The 14,711-nt window shown below is 39.4% G+C and overlaps 1 long non-coding RNA gene across 1 annotated transcript; it reads left to right on the forward strand.

Moving 5' to 3' along the window:
* Positions 1–8,047: 8,047 nt before the first annotated feature.
* On the forward strand, positions 8,048–13,495 carry LOC105525309. Its single transcript, XR_001003891.1, has 4 exons — positions 8,048–8,185; positions 11,168–11,295; positions 12,503–12,687; positions 13,369–13,495. It is a non-coding gene; the product is annotated as an uncharacterized LOC105525309 (long non-coding RNA).
* Positions 13,496–14,711: the final 1,216 nt, after the last annotated feature.

A 14,711-nucleotide genomic window follows, 5' to 3' on the forward strand; every position in this document is an offset into this window, starting at 1 on the left:
TAATCTACTGCTTTCCTTTTCTTAAATCAGCAATTCTTCTAAACTCTGAGGAAACTATCTAATTTTTGTGCTTCATCAAGGATGATAGAAATTCATATAGAAACAGACATAATTCTTTTGTGAACTGTTTGTGTGACTCAAAATGGAATATTTTCATCAAACCTTCAGGAATTGGAATACTTGTGGATACTCCTAGCTAATTTATGTTTGGTTTCTGTTGTTTAGTTATGAACTTCTAGGCAATAGACATGGCTTCAATGATTGTGGCTGAACTGAATTAGTCTGTATAACTAGTTGAAAGATACTGAACATTTTGTATTACTTTGTTTTTGTTTTTTCTTGGTTTTTTGCTTACTGATCAAGGAACTGGCCAGGCATTCACTCAACTAATACTTTTCATTGCATAATATTCTAATTTGTCATCAGGAATATGTGTTAAAATTATCGGTGAAGCTTTCAAAATTGTAAATTCCCTGCCTCAAGCCTTAAAGTTTATGATATAATGTGTGGAGTGGAAATACAGGTGAAATGGGATGTACTCCTGTGAATAAGGGTAGATATGAACCATCAATCACACTTTGAAGCACTTAAATACAGTAGGGGATGTGCCCTAATGATATGAAGGACAGGGAATGCTTTTGAAGAAAAGCAACGTCTTAGCACTGTTCTAAAGAGAAGGGCATTCACCCAGGAAGAGAGAAGAGAACGAACATTCCAGACAGAGGGAGCAGCATAAGAAAAGATCCAGAAAGGAGAAGTAGCTTCCAATATTTGAGAATTTTAAGTAAAAATTATTAGTGGGAGCAGATGACAAGAGATAAGATCATGTAGGATCTTATAAACCATGTGAAGTATTTAGATTTTATTCTTATCACACAGATCAGATAAAATACGTAAATATGTAAAATATGAATCTCATAACCAAGTAAGCCTCATATTCCTCACAAGCTATAATGCTTTTGGCAAGTCATGTAAACTCTCTAATCCTCAATTTTCTAATCTCCTGAATAGGACTAATAAAACCAACCTCCTGTGTAGTTAGAAGAGAAAATGCTATTACAAATAAAAAGTATCTATTTCAGTACATTTTAATAGCAGAAAACCATTCTCAGTCAGGTTTCAGGTCTTCTCACTTGAGCCAGCAGCACTCAGGCTGTAGCCACCAGGCTGCTTAAAGCCCTAGCTCAGGGAGGGGCAGAGTGAGGACCCAGCAGCAGCTGGTGCACGGAGGACTGCGGGGAAGAGACAGAAGGAGGAGCACCCCTTACCCAACAACGGCATCCGTGCTTACTTAGATATTTAGAGACAGATGATGCAGCCTTGTTAACTCGTTTTAGGATCTGGGTTTTGGGGTTGGTTCTTTGTGACTCTCGATCTTTCTTCCCTGGTAATAAATTGGTGGTGATACAACTCCAAGCAAAGTACAGCACTGGGCAACAGCTCTTCATGGAAGCTTCACAAGGGGAAGAAAGAAGCAACATAGAGAGAAAAATAGACTTCCACAGACATACCTTCATGTACCGTTACTTAGTGAGCTTAGCTTATACTTTCATAAGATAATTGCGACGACATGAATGGTTTATACTAAGCATGAATATTAGGATTGGGTGAAGCACCTTCCTTCCTTTTATATCCTCCTACTCATCTGATAGCTGAACAAAACTGGGCTTCTGTGAACAAGGAAGAGAATGAACAATGGATGCTAGTCAACAAATAATACTGTTTGAAATGGATTAGAACATCTTAGAACATGAGGAAAGAAGAGGAGAGTTAGATATGTGAGACGATCAGCCAGAAGCAGTGAGCCAGGGGGTTCAACGATCAGAAACTAATATCCAGAATAGACAAGGAACACGAACAACTCAACAGCAAATAATAATAATAATCCCATTCAAAAGTGGGCAAAGGTTCTAAATAGACATTTCTCAAAAGAGGATGTACAAATGGCCAACATGGTTAGTTAAAAAATGTTTACTGTCACTAATCATTAGGGAAATGCAAATCTAATCTATATTGGGATATCATCTTACCCCAGTTACAATGGCTATTAGAAAAATTATGAAAAAATAAAAGATACTGGCAAGGATGGGGAGGAAGGGGATCACTCATACACTGCGGGTAGGAGTGTAAAGTAGTGCAGCCATTATGAAAAATAGTATGGAAGTGTCTTTTTTTCTTTTCTTTCTTTTTTCTTTTTCTTTTTTCTGTTTCTGATGCAGAGTCTCGCTCTGTTGCCCAGGCTGGAGTGCAGTGGCGCGATCTCAGCTCGCTGAAGCCTCCAATCCCCACCCCCAACGCGAGTTCAAGTGATTCTCATGCCTCAGACTCTCAAGTAACCAGGACTACAGGCATGCACCACCAAGCTCAGCTAATCTTTTGTATTTTTAGTAGAGATGGGGTATCAGCATGTGGGCCAAGCTGGTTTTGAACTCCTGGCCTCGAGTGATCTGCCCGCCTTGGCCTCCGAAATTGCTGGGATTACAGGCAGTGTGAGCCACCACACCCCGCAGGAAGTTTCTTTAAAAAGAAGTAAAATTAGAATTACCCTATGATCCAGCAATCCTACTACTGAGTGTTTATGCAAGCAAAATAAAATCAATATATCAAAGGGATATTGCACCCCCATGTTTATTCACAATAGTCAAGATATGGAACCAATCTAAGTGCCCATCAAAGGATGAGTGGATAAGGAAAATGTGGTACATGTGTACACTGGAATACTATTTGGCCATAAAAAATGAATAAAATCCTATCATTTACAGCAACAAAGATGGAAATGGAGGTCATTACGTTAAGTGAAATAAGACAGGCACAGAAAGACAACACATTCTCACTCATATGTGGGAGCTTAAAAGGTGGATCTCATGGGGGTACAGGAGATAGAGAGTAGAAAAGTGGTTAGCAGAGGCTGGGAAGTGTGTGAGCGGGGGAGTGGGGATGAACAGAGGCGGGGTAATGGGTGCAAACATACTATTAGATAAACGAAAGAAGTTAGAACTTAAACATCAGAATGTTTAATAGCACTATAGGATGAGTACAGTTAACAACAATCTGTTGTATATTTCAAAATAGCTAGAAGAGAGAATGTAAAATGTACAAACATATAGAAATGATAAATGCTAGAAATGATGGATATCTTAAATAACCTGACTTAATCATTACACATTGTATGCATTTAACAAACTATCACATGTACATTACAAATATGTACAAACATGATGTATCTTTTTTTATTATTATTTTAAGAAACCAAGTCTAAGCAGGTGCAGGGCAAGAATGATCCTATTCCAGGCAGATGGGAAAGAGACTGCAAACATCTGGGGAAATCCAGAGCAAAGAGACCAGGAAGGTCACACAGACCTAAGCTTTATAGAAAATATCTCTAACCACATAGCAGGAAAATGAAATAGGGCTATACAACCAACTTCCAAACAGACCCCAAATACCAGTGAGGATTGTAGGTTGGTCACTACCTTTTGGCTTGATGACTGCTTGGCAGACAATAGGGGTATTGGCTACAACCTTTCCTCTCTGCAACCTAAGGCTAGCATCTGAAAGGTGCTATGCACCTTGCCAACGTCCAATGAACATTCAACCACACTGCGAGCGTCTTTAAATAGAAACAACTTTTATCCAGAAGGGGAGACGTTAAAAAGAAAGAAAGAAAGAAAAAGACACAAACAAAATAATGCTACAACCTCATCACTGAGAACAAGTAATAAAAGTGTTCAGATCTCTGCTGATAAAAGATAGCAGTAAGGCAGATGACTTAAAAATGCCCTCTGCTTTAGTAACTGTTCACATACCTTTTTTTTCCTAGATGAATCACCCTCCTTGATTTCCTTAGTTACAAGAAATAAGAAAACAGGTGCACAATTCTCAAGGAAAGATTGGTGTTCTGATCTACTGAATAAAGTTACAGCAGCAACAATAACAACGGGAATGGGGGAAGAAAGCTTCACTCTGTTGTCTTTCTGGAGGTGTGTGTGTATGTGTGTTGTGTCACGCACTTGTGTGTGTGTGATTGAAACATAACATTGAGTGCCTACCTTGTATCAGGCCCCTGCCAGACATATTACATATATTATTTCAAATCCTCTTCAAAATCCTGTGAGCTCATCATCATTATCCCTTCTTTATAGATCAGAAAACACATTCAAAGGGGTTAAGAACTTTTCATCACGTCCCATTCAAATCTGAGAGCCAGTTGCACAGTGAACACCAGATCCACCTGGGGCTACAATGTGTGTTCCTTCCACCACATCACAGCAGTGGGGGGCAACAGCTTGGGGTCTACCGCAGTGAACTCTGTGGTTGTCTGAGAAATGAAGTCAGGGCAGGCTGAGGTTCCAGTAGGCAGTGGAACTGGTGAGAATGCTCTTGGGCTGAAGAGCCACCCTTTTCAGTTCTGCGTTCCCCTCTGTCCTCCACAGAAAAGCCAAAATTCCATCATGGATCAGGGTAACACTGTGTTATTTACATGACAAAGGATTTCTGCAAAGAATTTGACCTTGACCTCCTGCCCTTTCCCTGCTTTCACTCTATGTGGACTCCAATGACCATCCTTAAAGGAAATTACAGTGAATCAAAGCCAGATTGATGTCAACATAACCAAGTACCTAAGCAATCTAAGAAAAGATTCTCTATGAGATCCATCTGGCAAAATTAAGATTTATTGAGTAATGATACAAAACTATTTTGATTCACAATACCAGTTATATAAACGTATTGGTACATAGCAATCATATATATATATATATATATATAGCAATCATATATATACAGTAATCATATATATATACATATTTTTTAATTGAAACACTATCTGACCAAAGAGTTAGGTTAGTTTGGACACTTGTTAAATGATATCAGAAAATGAATATATATATATATATATATACACACACACACGCACACACACATAGACATGAATATATATATATATATATGCATATTCCTATCCCTTTGGTCTACTATGTGATTGCTTCAGAACTGAACAAGCGTCCTCTGTAGGATTGCTTTTCAAATAATTCCTTTCTTAGACATTAATCCATTAACTTCATTTGCCTAATCACTTGCCACCTGGTCAGAATTCAGCTCCTCCAACTCTGAGGGTGTTCTGTCCAGAACTACAGCAGGAGGGAAGAATTTCAGTCTATGACATACAAATTGATTCATGTTAAACACTGTTTGCATTTGATCCTTCAGGATATGCGAGACTACATTAGTCAACTCAAGTAGTAGAAAGTAGAGACCTGCTAGTCTTTTCTTAGCCTTGAGAATACACATTCTATGTTGCTATAGAAGGGAGAACACATTCCTATTCTAATTTATTTCTATTCTCATCTTTGGAAGATATGTTAATTCCTTGTAGTTCTCAGGGGTGATATAATCCAAACCAGAATTAACTGACTATCTTATTTCAAAAAGTGCTATTGTTAAATGGCAACCATGCAGTTTTATTGTGTGATTCATAAGAAATCAGGTTGCACAGGCATGCTGGCTTGGGAGCATCAGCCTGCTGCATCAATGCTCTGATTTGAGAGGTGGAAGTGCTGGTGCTTTCTTCCTGTACCTCTTTGAAGATCAGCTGCAGGAGTTGCGAGCAAAGTCTATGGTCTGGAGGGTTTCCATTGTAATCCACTGGCTAACCAGACAAACCAGTGCACATCCCTGGACCTTCCAATGTTGTAAGACCTGGCCTTGCCTGTGAGAGGACAGCCAGTGGCCCACCTCTTGAACTTCCCTACCTCCCGCTGGTCCAATATAGATGCTGACTGTTGAACTGTGGAAGGAACAAACTATGTATAGAGAGATGTTTGCAGATGCCCAATAGTCAAATCATCTTTATTTGTAGGGCAGTCATGTATATTGGACAGAGCCTGGGCTTTGGAATCACCTGGATAGATAGAAGCTAGAATCCCAATGGTTAGTACCCTGTTCAGGGACCTCAGGGCACTCAGCCTCTCTGAACCATCCTTCATTCATCCGTGGGGATGACTGTCAGCTGTTTGATGACGATTTTAAGAAGGCAATTCCAGCATGCTTTCCCAAATTGCTAGATCATAAAATTCACCTGGAAAGTCTGCCCTCATTCGAGAGATCTAGAACGCTCCTCAGAAAATTTTATTTTTTGAAAGCAAGTTTTGGAACCATAGATAACTGTTAATATGAAACATTAAATACATTTTTAAAAGTGTATCCTTTTTCACAGTACATTTAAAAATTATTAGCCTTCAAAGATTAACAAAATCTAAAATGACAAAGTTTTTTCGATACAGTTATCCATGAAGGCTTTTTAAAATCCCTGAATGGAAGCAGTGTTGTTAATTCTCATGTGACCATTCTAATATCCAAGCAAATCTCATTCGGCTGAAAATCTTCCTTGACTGTTTTTAACATGATGAACAGACTTCCTACAATCCTACTCAGTACGAACACTGCATTTTTATTTACCTAAGTAATTTCTTTGATTCTTCTTTTTTTTTTTTTTTGAGACGGAGTCTCGCTCTCTCGCCCAGGCTGGAGTGCAGTAGCCGGACCTCAGCTCACTGCAAGCTCCGCCTCCCAGGTTTACGCCATTCTCCTGCCTCAGCCTCCCGAGTAGCTGGGACCACAGGCACCCGCCACCTCGCCCAGCTAGTATTTTTTTTTTTGTATTTTTTAGTACAGACGGGGTTTCACTGTGTTAGCCAGGATGGTCTCGATCTCCTGACCTCGTGATCCACCCGTCTCGGCCTCCCAAAGTGCTGGGATTACAGGCTTGAGCCACCGCGCCCGGCCAATTCTTCTAAAACTAAACTCATAGGAGTTATTTTTTAAAATCACAAATCTGAAAAATGTCACACTTCAATTTGACTTACTCCTAACTAAGCGCATATATATATATATAATATATATTCTTTTGATTATCAAATATCTCCCAAGAAGGACTGATGACATTTGAAGCGTATTTGCCCACCAAAATAAATAAATAAATAAATAAAGTGAAAGTATTAGTATGAGTGTGATCAATATTCTTCCCAACTAGAGATTCCCAGAGTTTAACTCCAGTTAAATCTAAAGATCACAGGGTTTTTTTTTTTTTTTTTTTTGTAAAAATCTTAGCTTTTCCTTCCAATGAATTCACATGGTTTTTGCCTTATGAATTTCCAATACTTCATCCCCTGCCCCAGCAGGCAGTAAAGTCCAACCTTTTCATTCACGGTTAAGGTTGCCCTGAGCCCTCCTGAACTTTCTACCCCTGGCTCTTGTATCTTGCACATCCAGCCAGATGTGTGGGGGGCACCCTGAGCTAACTGACCTCCATCCTCTTTTACGCCAATTCTCTCCACCTTAAATGACTTTCTTCACTTTCCATCATCAAAATGTGAAGACTTGCACAAAGTCACTGCCAAGGCATTTCTGATTTTTCGATTGTGGCCAGTGCTGCTTGGTCCACAGTTAGTTACATTCACAGGCACGTTTCTGTGACATTCCCTCTGTACTTCCCACATGAGAAATGCTGTCCTCGGGTTTGTGTTCAATTTACTGGGTGAAAAGCTCACCGGCATAGAAGCTCCCTGCGACTGTGTGACTCCCTGTCTCCACGGCCAGCGCCTAACACTGCTTTAAGCCTCAAGTGTTGTACAACTTTTGTTGGTGTGGACTCAAATCACTAATAAAAATGATATTGAAATGATTGAGCTTGTTCAACTAATCAGAGAACAGCTCGGTCAATTGGCTTTTACATTGGGCAGAATTAGTCTCAGCTGCTGTGTGAATTGTTATTCTTAAATGTAAATGTATGGGCTTCTGGCTCTTCATTCTGTCCTGGTTCTTATGACAGAATCGTCTCTTTATTCTGCTTCCATTCCCTCAACTACAGCTTTAACACATTGATAAATCCTTTGCAGGGTGTTTTGTCTGTAGCTGGTAGCCTTGGAGTTACAGGAAAAATTCTAGGAATCATCACCAGGTGGCGCCAGAGCCACATTACAAAGCTCCTCTGAGGCCTCCTCCTAAGAACGGGGTGTGTTTGTCCCCCAGCACCAGGTGGGTTTGCGTTCTCCCTAGATCTTCCATCCAGGATGGCCCGGGAATTGATCTTGATGCTATCTGTTCCTCATTAAAGCAGACCTGCTCAACTTCAGCAGGCAGAAGGAGGATTGTCTTTCGCCAGCTGCAGGAGCCTGTTCCCACTACAGTGAGATCATAATTTCGGTTTTTCAAGCCAAGAAGTATTTATTGAAAGCCAGCTATGTGTTTCGTTCTATTATAGTCTGATTTAAAATCTAGCATTTTGCGGCTTAAAAGAATTTAGTGTTCTTCTATCTATCACTATCTCCACCTGTATTTAATAGGGGAGATACTGAGGCTTAGAGAGGAAAGGGTACCTGACTAATGCGATTCAGAGTTTGTAGCAGCAACTGTATTTAAGACCAGAATTCCCAGCTACAAACCACCTCCTTCATGCTCAGTGGCACTCCAAGGTCACTGGATTATAAGCATCTCGAGCATACAGATGTAGTCCCATTCTTCAAGTCTTGACATAGCAAAATGCCTTTTTAGGTGCTCTAAGAGATGTGCGATTGTTTGATGAGTACCCTGACTGTATATTTTTTATTCTGATTTAAAAGGGTGATTATTTGACTCAGAAATGCAAACATTTTCTTTGCTTGGGAATATTATGAATTTTAAATTCAGTCCAATATTTTTGGAAAAATTTAAGAAAATGAAACTTCCAAGAATTGAATAACAATCTATTGGAATTCATATTTAAGGGTTCATTTGTGTCTTGAGCAAGTTACAGGTATGCTGATATCAGAAGTGTTCGTAGGAGGTTTAATTCTTACAACACTGAAATTGTTTTTAATGACATGCTAAAGCATAGGTACTGTGAAGACTCATTCATGTTTTCACAAGCTATGTAGGAAGTGCCTTTTACATGGCAGGCACTGTTCCAGCTCCAGGGATTCACCAGAGAACAGAAAAGCTAGAGACCCCAGAATTCACAAACTTATATGCTGATGGCAGCAGACCTACAATAAACCAAAAAAAAAAAAAAAAAAAAAAAAAAAAAAAAAAGAAAAAGAAAAAACTACCACCAACAAAAACAAACAAACAAAAAACAGGTAAAATATCATAGCATTTGGGAAAGTGATCGGGGCTGTGGAGGAGGAACAGAGGCAGGAAGGAGGACAAGAAGTACTTAAAGGCAAAGGCTGCACGGCTATAAAGGATATGTGCAGGAAGGGCATTCTAGATAGAAGGAACAGCCAGTGCAAAGTACCAGAGACAGGAATATGCCTGATATGTTGGAGAAGGGCAAGGAAGCCAATACTTCTGGAAGGGTGTGAGCAAAAAAGAAAATGCCAGCAGTAAAGAGAAGGCCCGAGATTATTATAGCAGTTGTTTGTTTTGGTTTGGTTTTTGTGTTGTTGGGTTTTTTCTTGTTTGTTTTAGGGTTTTTGTCGTTGTTGTTATTGTTTGTTTGGTTTTGTTTTGTTTTGCATAGCCAAATAAGAGAGTCGCTGACCTCAGTCTCTGCAAGGTCCAACTCTTATGAAATAATGCATGGTTTTCCTTTTGCCAATGTAGGAAGTACATAAAATGTCCAAGCTGCTAATCGAGCTTCAGGACTTGGTAACAGAGGAAAACTGTCATCTCAGAAAAAGTAAGGATTGATTAATATCAAAATAATTTCCATCTCAGACTGGAAATTCTACCTATCTATTGGAGCTGACAAGCAAGATTGATCACCTAAACTGAGCTAATCATAACAAATGAAAATGTTGAGGCACCTATAATTAATTACTACCCAAATGAGATTCCCATTTTTGCTAGAGATAACCTCTGAATATATCAGGTCATCCATCTTCCAGTTTCTTCTATTAGAGTCATAATTTCATTTTCCTGCTGGTTCCTCTCGGAACCCACCACGTGACTATGCAGGCAATGTGTGTTTTTTTTCCTTTCTGTTTTTAATATAATTGTATGCAAGAAATATGCAACTAAAGAAAATGTTCAGTTCTAGGAAAATGAAGGTCATTCTCTACTTAAAAACTGGATGAAGGACATTCTTTACTTAAAAACTGAAGAAATGACTTCGAAATGCATGATTTCTCTTACACATTCTATATTTCTGATCTTTCTCCCGTATACTGAATTGGATGTTTTTGTTATCATTATTATTATTCATATCTTACATGTGAGATATGGTGGTCAAAGTGTTTTAAAAGCTTCTCAGTCCTCTTCACCCCCATCAAACTGCAATTTGTTTTTAACTTGCTTAATGTCGCAGTGTCCAGCTTGGTCTCATTCACTATTTTAAACCCAGAAATAAGTTCTGTGCTAGTCATATAATGGCAAAATAAATGTTTGTTGGTTTGAACTGACTTGATTTCCTTGGAAATCAATTATGGGGAGTTCTGCAATAGCATCCTAACTTTACCACCGACTCTGTGTCCCTAAGCAATTTCTCTGGTTCTGTTTCCACATGTGTATGATAGAAATTTCAACCTTGTACATAACTTCATTTTCTTAGGTGCTGGCCTTCATAATAATCCAGCAGAAGAAGAATCATTGCTGCCATTTTTACAGATGAAATATAGAGTTTTCTGGGGGCATATATTGTAATAACTAGAGGTTCTGCAGTTTAAACTCCCCCATATGCCTTTGTGTTTATTCACACAAATAGAATCAATTGCGATTTCCAATATTCTTGAATAAATTGTTGCACCTTGCTTAGAAAAAAATCTGTACTTGAATGTTACCTCCCGGAACCCAACCCTTTCTGGACATTTTCTTGATTCATTGAGGACTTGGATTACACAGACATTCAACATTTAATTGCATCGCCATCAGACATGTATCTAGCAAAATAATATATAAGGTTATTTAGGTTTCTAACTATGTAATTATACTGTTCTACATATGTAGAGTTTATAAAACCGTTCACATGTTACAGTAGCTGAGGTTATCAAAGCTCTGGAATTGATAGCTGCTTTCCATATATGGGAACTTGATCAAGTTCTTTTGCTGCCTTCCTCATGCATTTCTTAAGAGCTTTAAAAGATCAATATTTGCATTTTATAGCACAATAGCAATAAGAAGTAAGTGCTCATCAAACGTTAGTGTAGTTTTCAATATCATCATGTTTGTCATCACTCTATTTTTTCTTCCTAAGAGCCTGGTGGAGTCTTCAGAGCAGATCTGGTTCTCCTACTTGTATAGACAAAAGAAACTGAGGCTCAGAAGAGACACGTGGCTGAGTTTAACAGGACTGCAACAAGAATTTTGCCTTTCTACTTTCTGGTCTTTCCTTTGCCATTATGCCTCAGCATATCCATGTTAGTAAATTCTCCCAGTTGGGAAAAATCTTGGCAGCAATGAAAGTTAATGTGATGAATCATTTAGATGGACAGATTGGAAAAATGTTGTTCCTTTTGCATGTTATGTTCTTGCCAGAAATCAAGTAGGTGGAGTTTTTGAAGAGTAATCAGTTAGATAAGCATGATGGTTTTAAATAATCAAATGTGGAGACGTACCAGTCGTGTCTGATTTTTAACAAAATCAAACAATTCAGGCATGATGTTGAACTCATTGAGCTTGGCTCACTACTACATGTCTCTCACCAAAAGCAATGACTATAACGAGTTATAAATACCATGACCCTATATCATAAAGCATAAATTATTCCAGGAAGTTTTCCATTTAAGTCACCTTCTCAAAATATTAGGAGAAAACTACCAATATTCAGTTCAAACCCAAGAGGCATAAGGAAAAAAATTAAACGTTGAAATAGCAAGTAAGTGGTAATATCCTCACTATATGCACAATTGCATCTGCTCAGGAGTTAGTCTTTCTTTAGCTCCTGTCTACAACTCACACCAGTCTCCATAAAAGAAATGAGGTCTCACCGATATCTTCTAGCTTAATGAGACAAAAATCCTGGTGATCTGTGCAAGAAAATAAAACTAAGATAAACTAGTATCTGCTACTGATAAATATTGAACAGATGTGGTCCAAATCCCTCTGCCAGCTGGAGGAAGGAAAAAAGTTCTATTTTACAGCTTGGATATAATTATTGGCCACATTTCTCAAAGCAAAGACAGTGACATTGGCTCACTCCCCAGGAGAATTTTCTTCTGATCTTGGCACTAAGAGTTGCTTTTCTTTAACAGATTGCAGCAATATACCCTTCGCTTGACCCAGTTTATTCATTCAAAAGATACCTGGAGCCAAGACCACGTATGAGAAATAGAAAAGGAAGAGGCAGGCACAAGCTGTGTTTACATGCCCACTAAAGGATTACAGCGAAACACATATATTCTAGTCACCACTGAATGCACCTATCTGTGTGTCAACAGTAGACCAGCTTCGTCTGGCAGATGACCATGACCCAGCTGATTCACTCTGGAGTTAGAGGAACTTTTCCCAGACCCTGAAAGTCACCTTTTTAGACAACTTCACAAACAGCCATCCTTGTTCCCAGTATCATGCCCTTGTCACTGCTAAACAGATCCTTCGCAAGGAATTTTCCTGAACATCACCGCTGAGGCTCCTTCCAGTAATGACTCTGATCCATCATTGGGATTGCTGAGCAGTTGTTTCATAACAGGAGCAAGGTTGCTTTGACCGTGTTTCTTGACCTGGCCATTTGGATCCCAAGGATGTTTTGGTTCAAGAATAAATCCCAGAGCTTAGGTAGGTGACATCCCACAGCTATATTCATTTCCTACTTCTATTCTTTCCCTGTGCAATCCTTTTCCTAGCACTGTAACTGACAGAATTTTTCTAAAACATTAATGTGATCATACTATGTCTCTGCTGAAAAGCCATCAATCACTATCTACCTATTACCAGCAAAAACATGACATTCTGATCCCACTTGACCTGCTCTTTCTCATCTCCAACTCTTCTCCTTATGTAATTTCTCCCCTGGTGACCAACCACACCCTGCATGTACTATACATTCATTTATGCTTTTTCACTAGCCCAAGGCCCCCAGAATTAGTTTCAAGTATCATTTTTCCCAACACAGAGCATCAGTCGAGACCGGTATTAAGTCTGAAGCATCTCAGAAGCATTTATTGACAAACCAGTCCTCTATTCTCCTCTGCCTGCAAATACGCAGCACGTACATTCTGTCCCAAACATTTGTAGGCCATTATTGTCTTTTGCCTGGCCTTTCTCTACTAAGTAATATATATTTTATTCATGTGTGTATATTTATCTCACCGATATTTAGGAGCAGAGCCTATGTTTTATTTTAGTCATACAGGTTGTTGGGTGATATGACTGTGAACCCGATATGCTATAGATTATCAGGGCAGGTGGAACCTGTCACACTTCCTCTTCCTCCGTCACTGGGTGTCTGTCTCAAAGGTCACCAAAGAAGAGAGGAAAACTTGTCAGATGGGGAAGGACTTGTGAAGAGCATGCACACAGATTTACTCTTCAGTCAGAAGCTCCAATTCCTAGATGATCCGAATCCAACTCAGAGTGCCTGCACCTGTTTCCTGCCACACAGCTAGAGCCGGTCAATCTGATTTAAGTAAGACAAGACTTAGACAAGACAAGGGAAGACAAGACTTAGATAAGAATAAGCAGTTGAGTAGACAGATATTTCCCCCATGGAGTCTGCCTTGTTCAGGAACAAGTGTAATCAGTTACTGACTTAGAGTAAGAATGTGAATATGATAATTTTATTAAAAGTTTTTATAAATAATTTCATCGTAATTTAAGCATCGATGAAAATGTGTTGTATATGATCATGTACTTGCTTTGTTTTCTTTTTGTTTATTCTGTCGACATTTACGAAGCCCTTACACTGTGCATGAAGACACATGGGATGGAACACTATCCGTGGTGTTGAGGAATCCCCTATAACCGTTTGTAACAGAACAGCTGAAGCTCAGTATGGTCAAGCAACTGGCCGCTGGCCAGAACCTGATCGTCACGGACTTCAGTTAAGGTCCTCTGATTCCCATCACAGTCTCTTTCCACTCCTTATGCTGTTTCATGGCCCACGTTCAGGGAGTGACTCTGCTCTGCCTGGATTTCGGAAATCTGGTATGGATGGCTGGTGAGCTTAGAATAAAGATGCAACATGAGGAGGTACGCCCTGTTTCCCGTATGACTTCCAGGAGAGCAGGAGAGCAGTCTTCCCGAGTCAGGCAGGAGCACTGTGGCTAAAGCAGCTTCCCAGGGAGAGCAGGGACGTTCCTGGTCTCAGAGAATATCTGAACCCCATCACCCCCACCAGTTTACGTTTCAAAATGCTTCTTTCCACTGGCACGCAGTGCTCAGTAAGACCTCACAGTTTCCCTGGGCTGTGGTCCAATTTGATTACCTCCTTTTTCCATGCTTGGAAGCTGCTATGCAATAATCTTTTTAACCTCTGCAAAGCCAGGAAAAATGTGACAGCAAAAGCAATGCTAGTACTTGAGGACATTTTCTCCTTTTAGATTTTGAGGATTTATTTCATGTTTATAAAAAAAAGCACAAAACTCTGTCACTTTCTGTTGGTGTTATCCTGGTCATCTCAGAGCTCACATTAACTCCTTTCCTACCCCCAGCAGAAACTAGAGAATTCTGAGGAAAACACCCTTTCACTTCATGGAAACCTCTCAGCCACTCTTTCCAGCGTTGCTTTTCCTTCCATCCTAACCATCTTGTTTTGATCTTAAATATCTTCAGAATCTGACTTTTGAAATTTATATCCCTTT

The sequence above is a fragment of the Colobus angolensis genome, unplaced genomic scaffold (assembly GCF_000951035.1).
Source record: "Colobus angolensis palliatus isolate OR3802 unplaced genomic scaffold, Cang.pa_1.0 Scaffold53, whole genome shotgun sequence".
Classification (NCBI taxonomy): Eukaryota; Metazoa; Chordata; class Mammalia; order Primates; family Cercopithecidae; genus Colobus; species Colobus angolensis.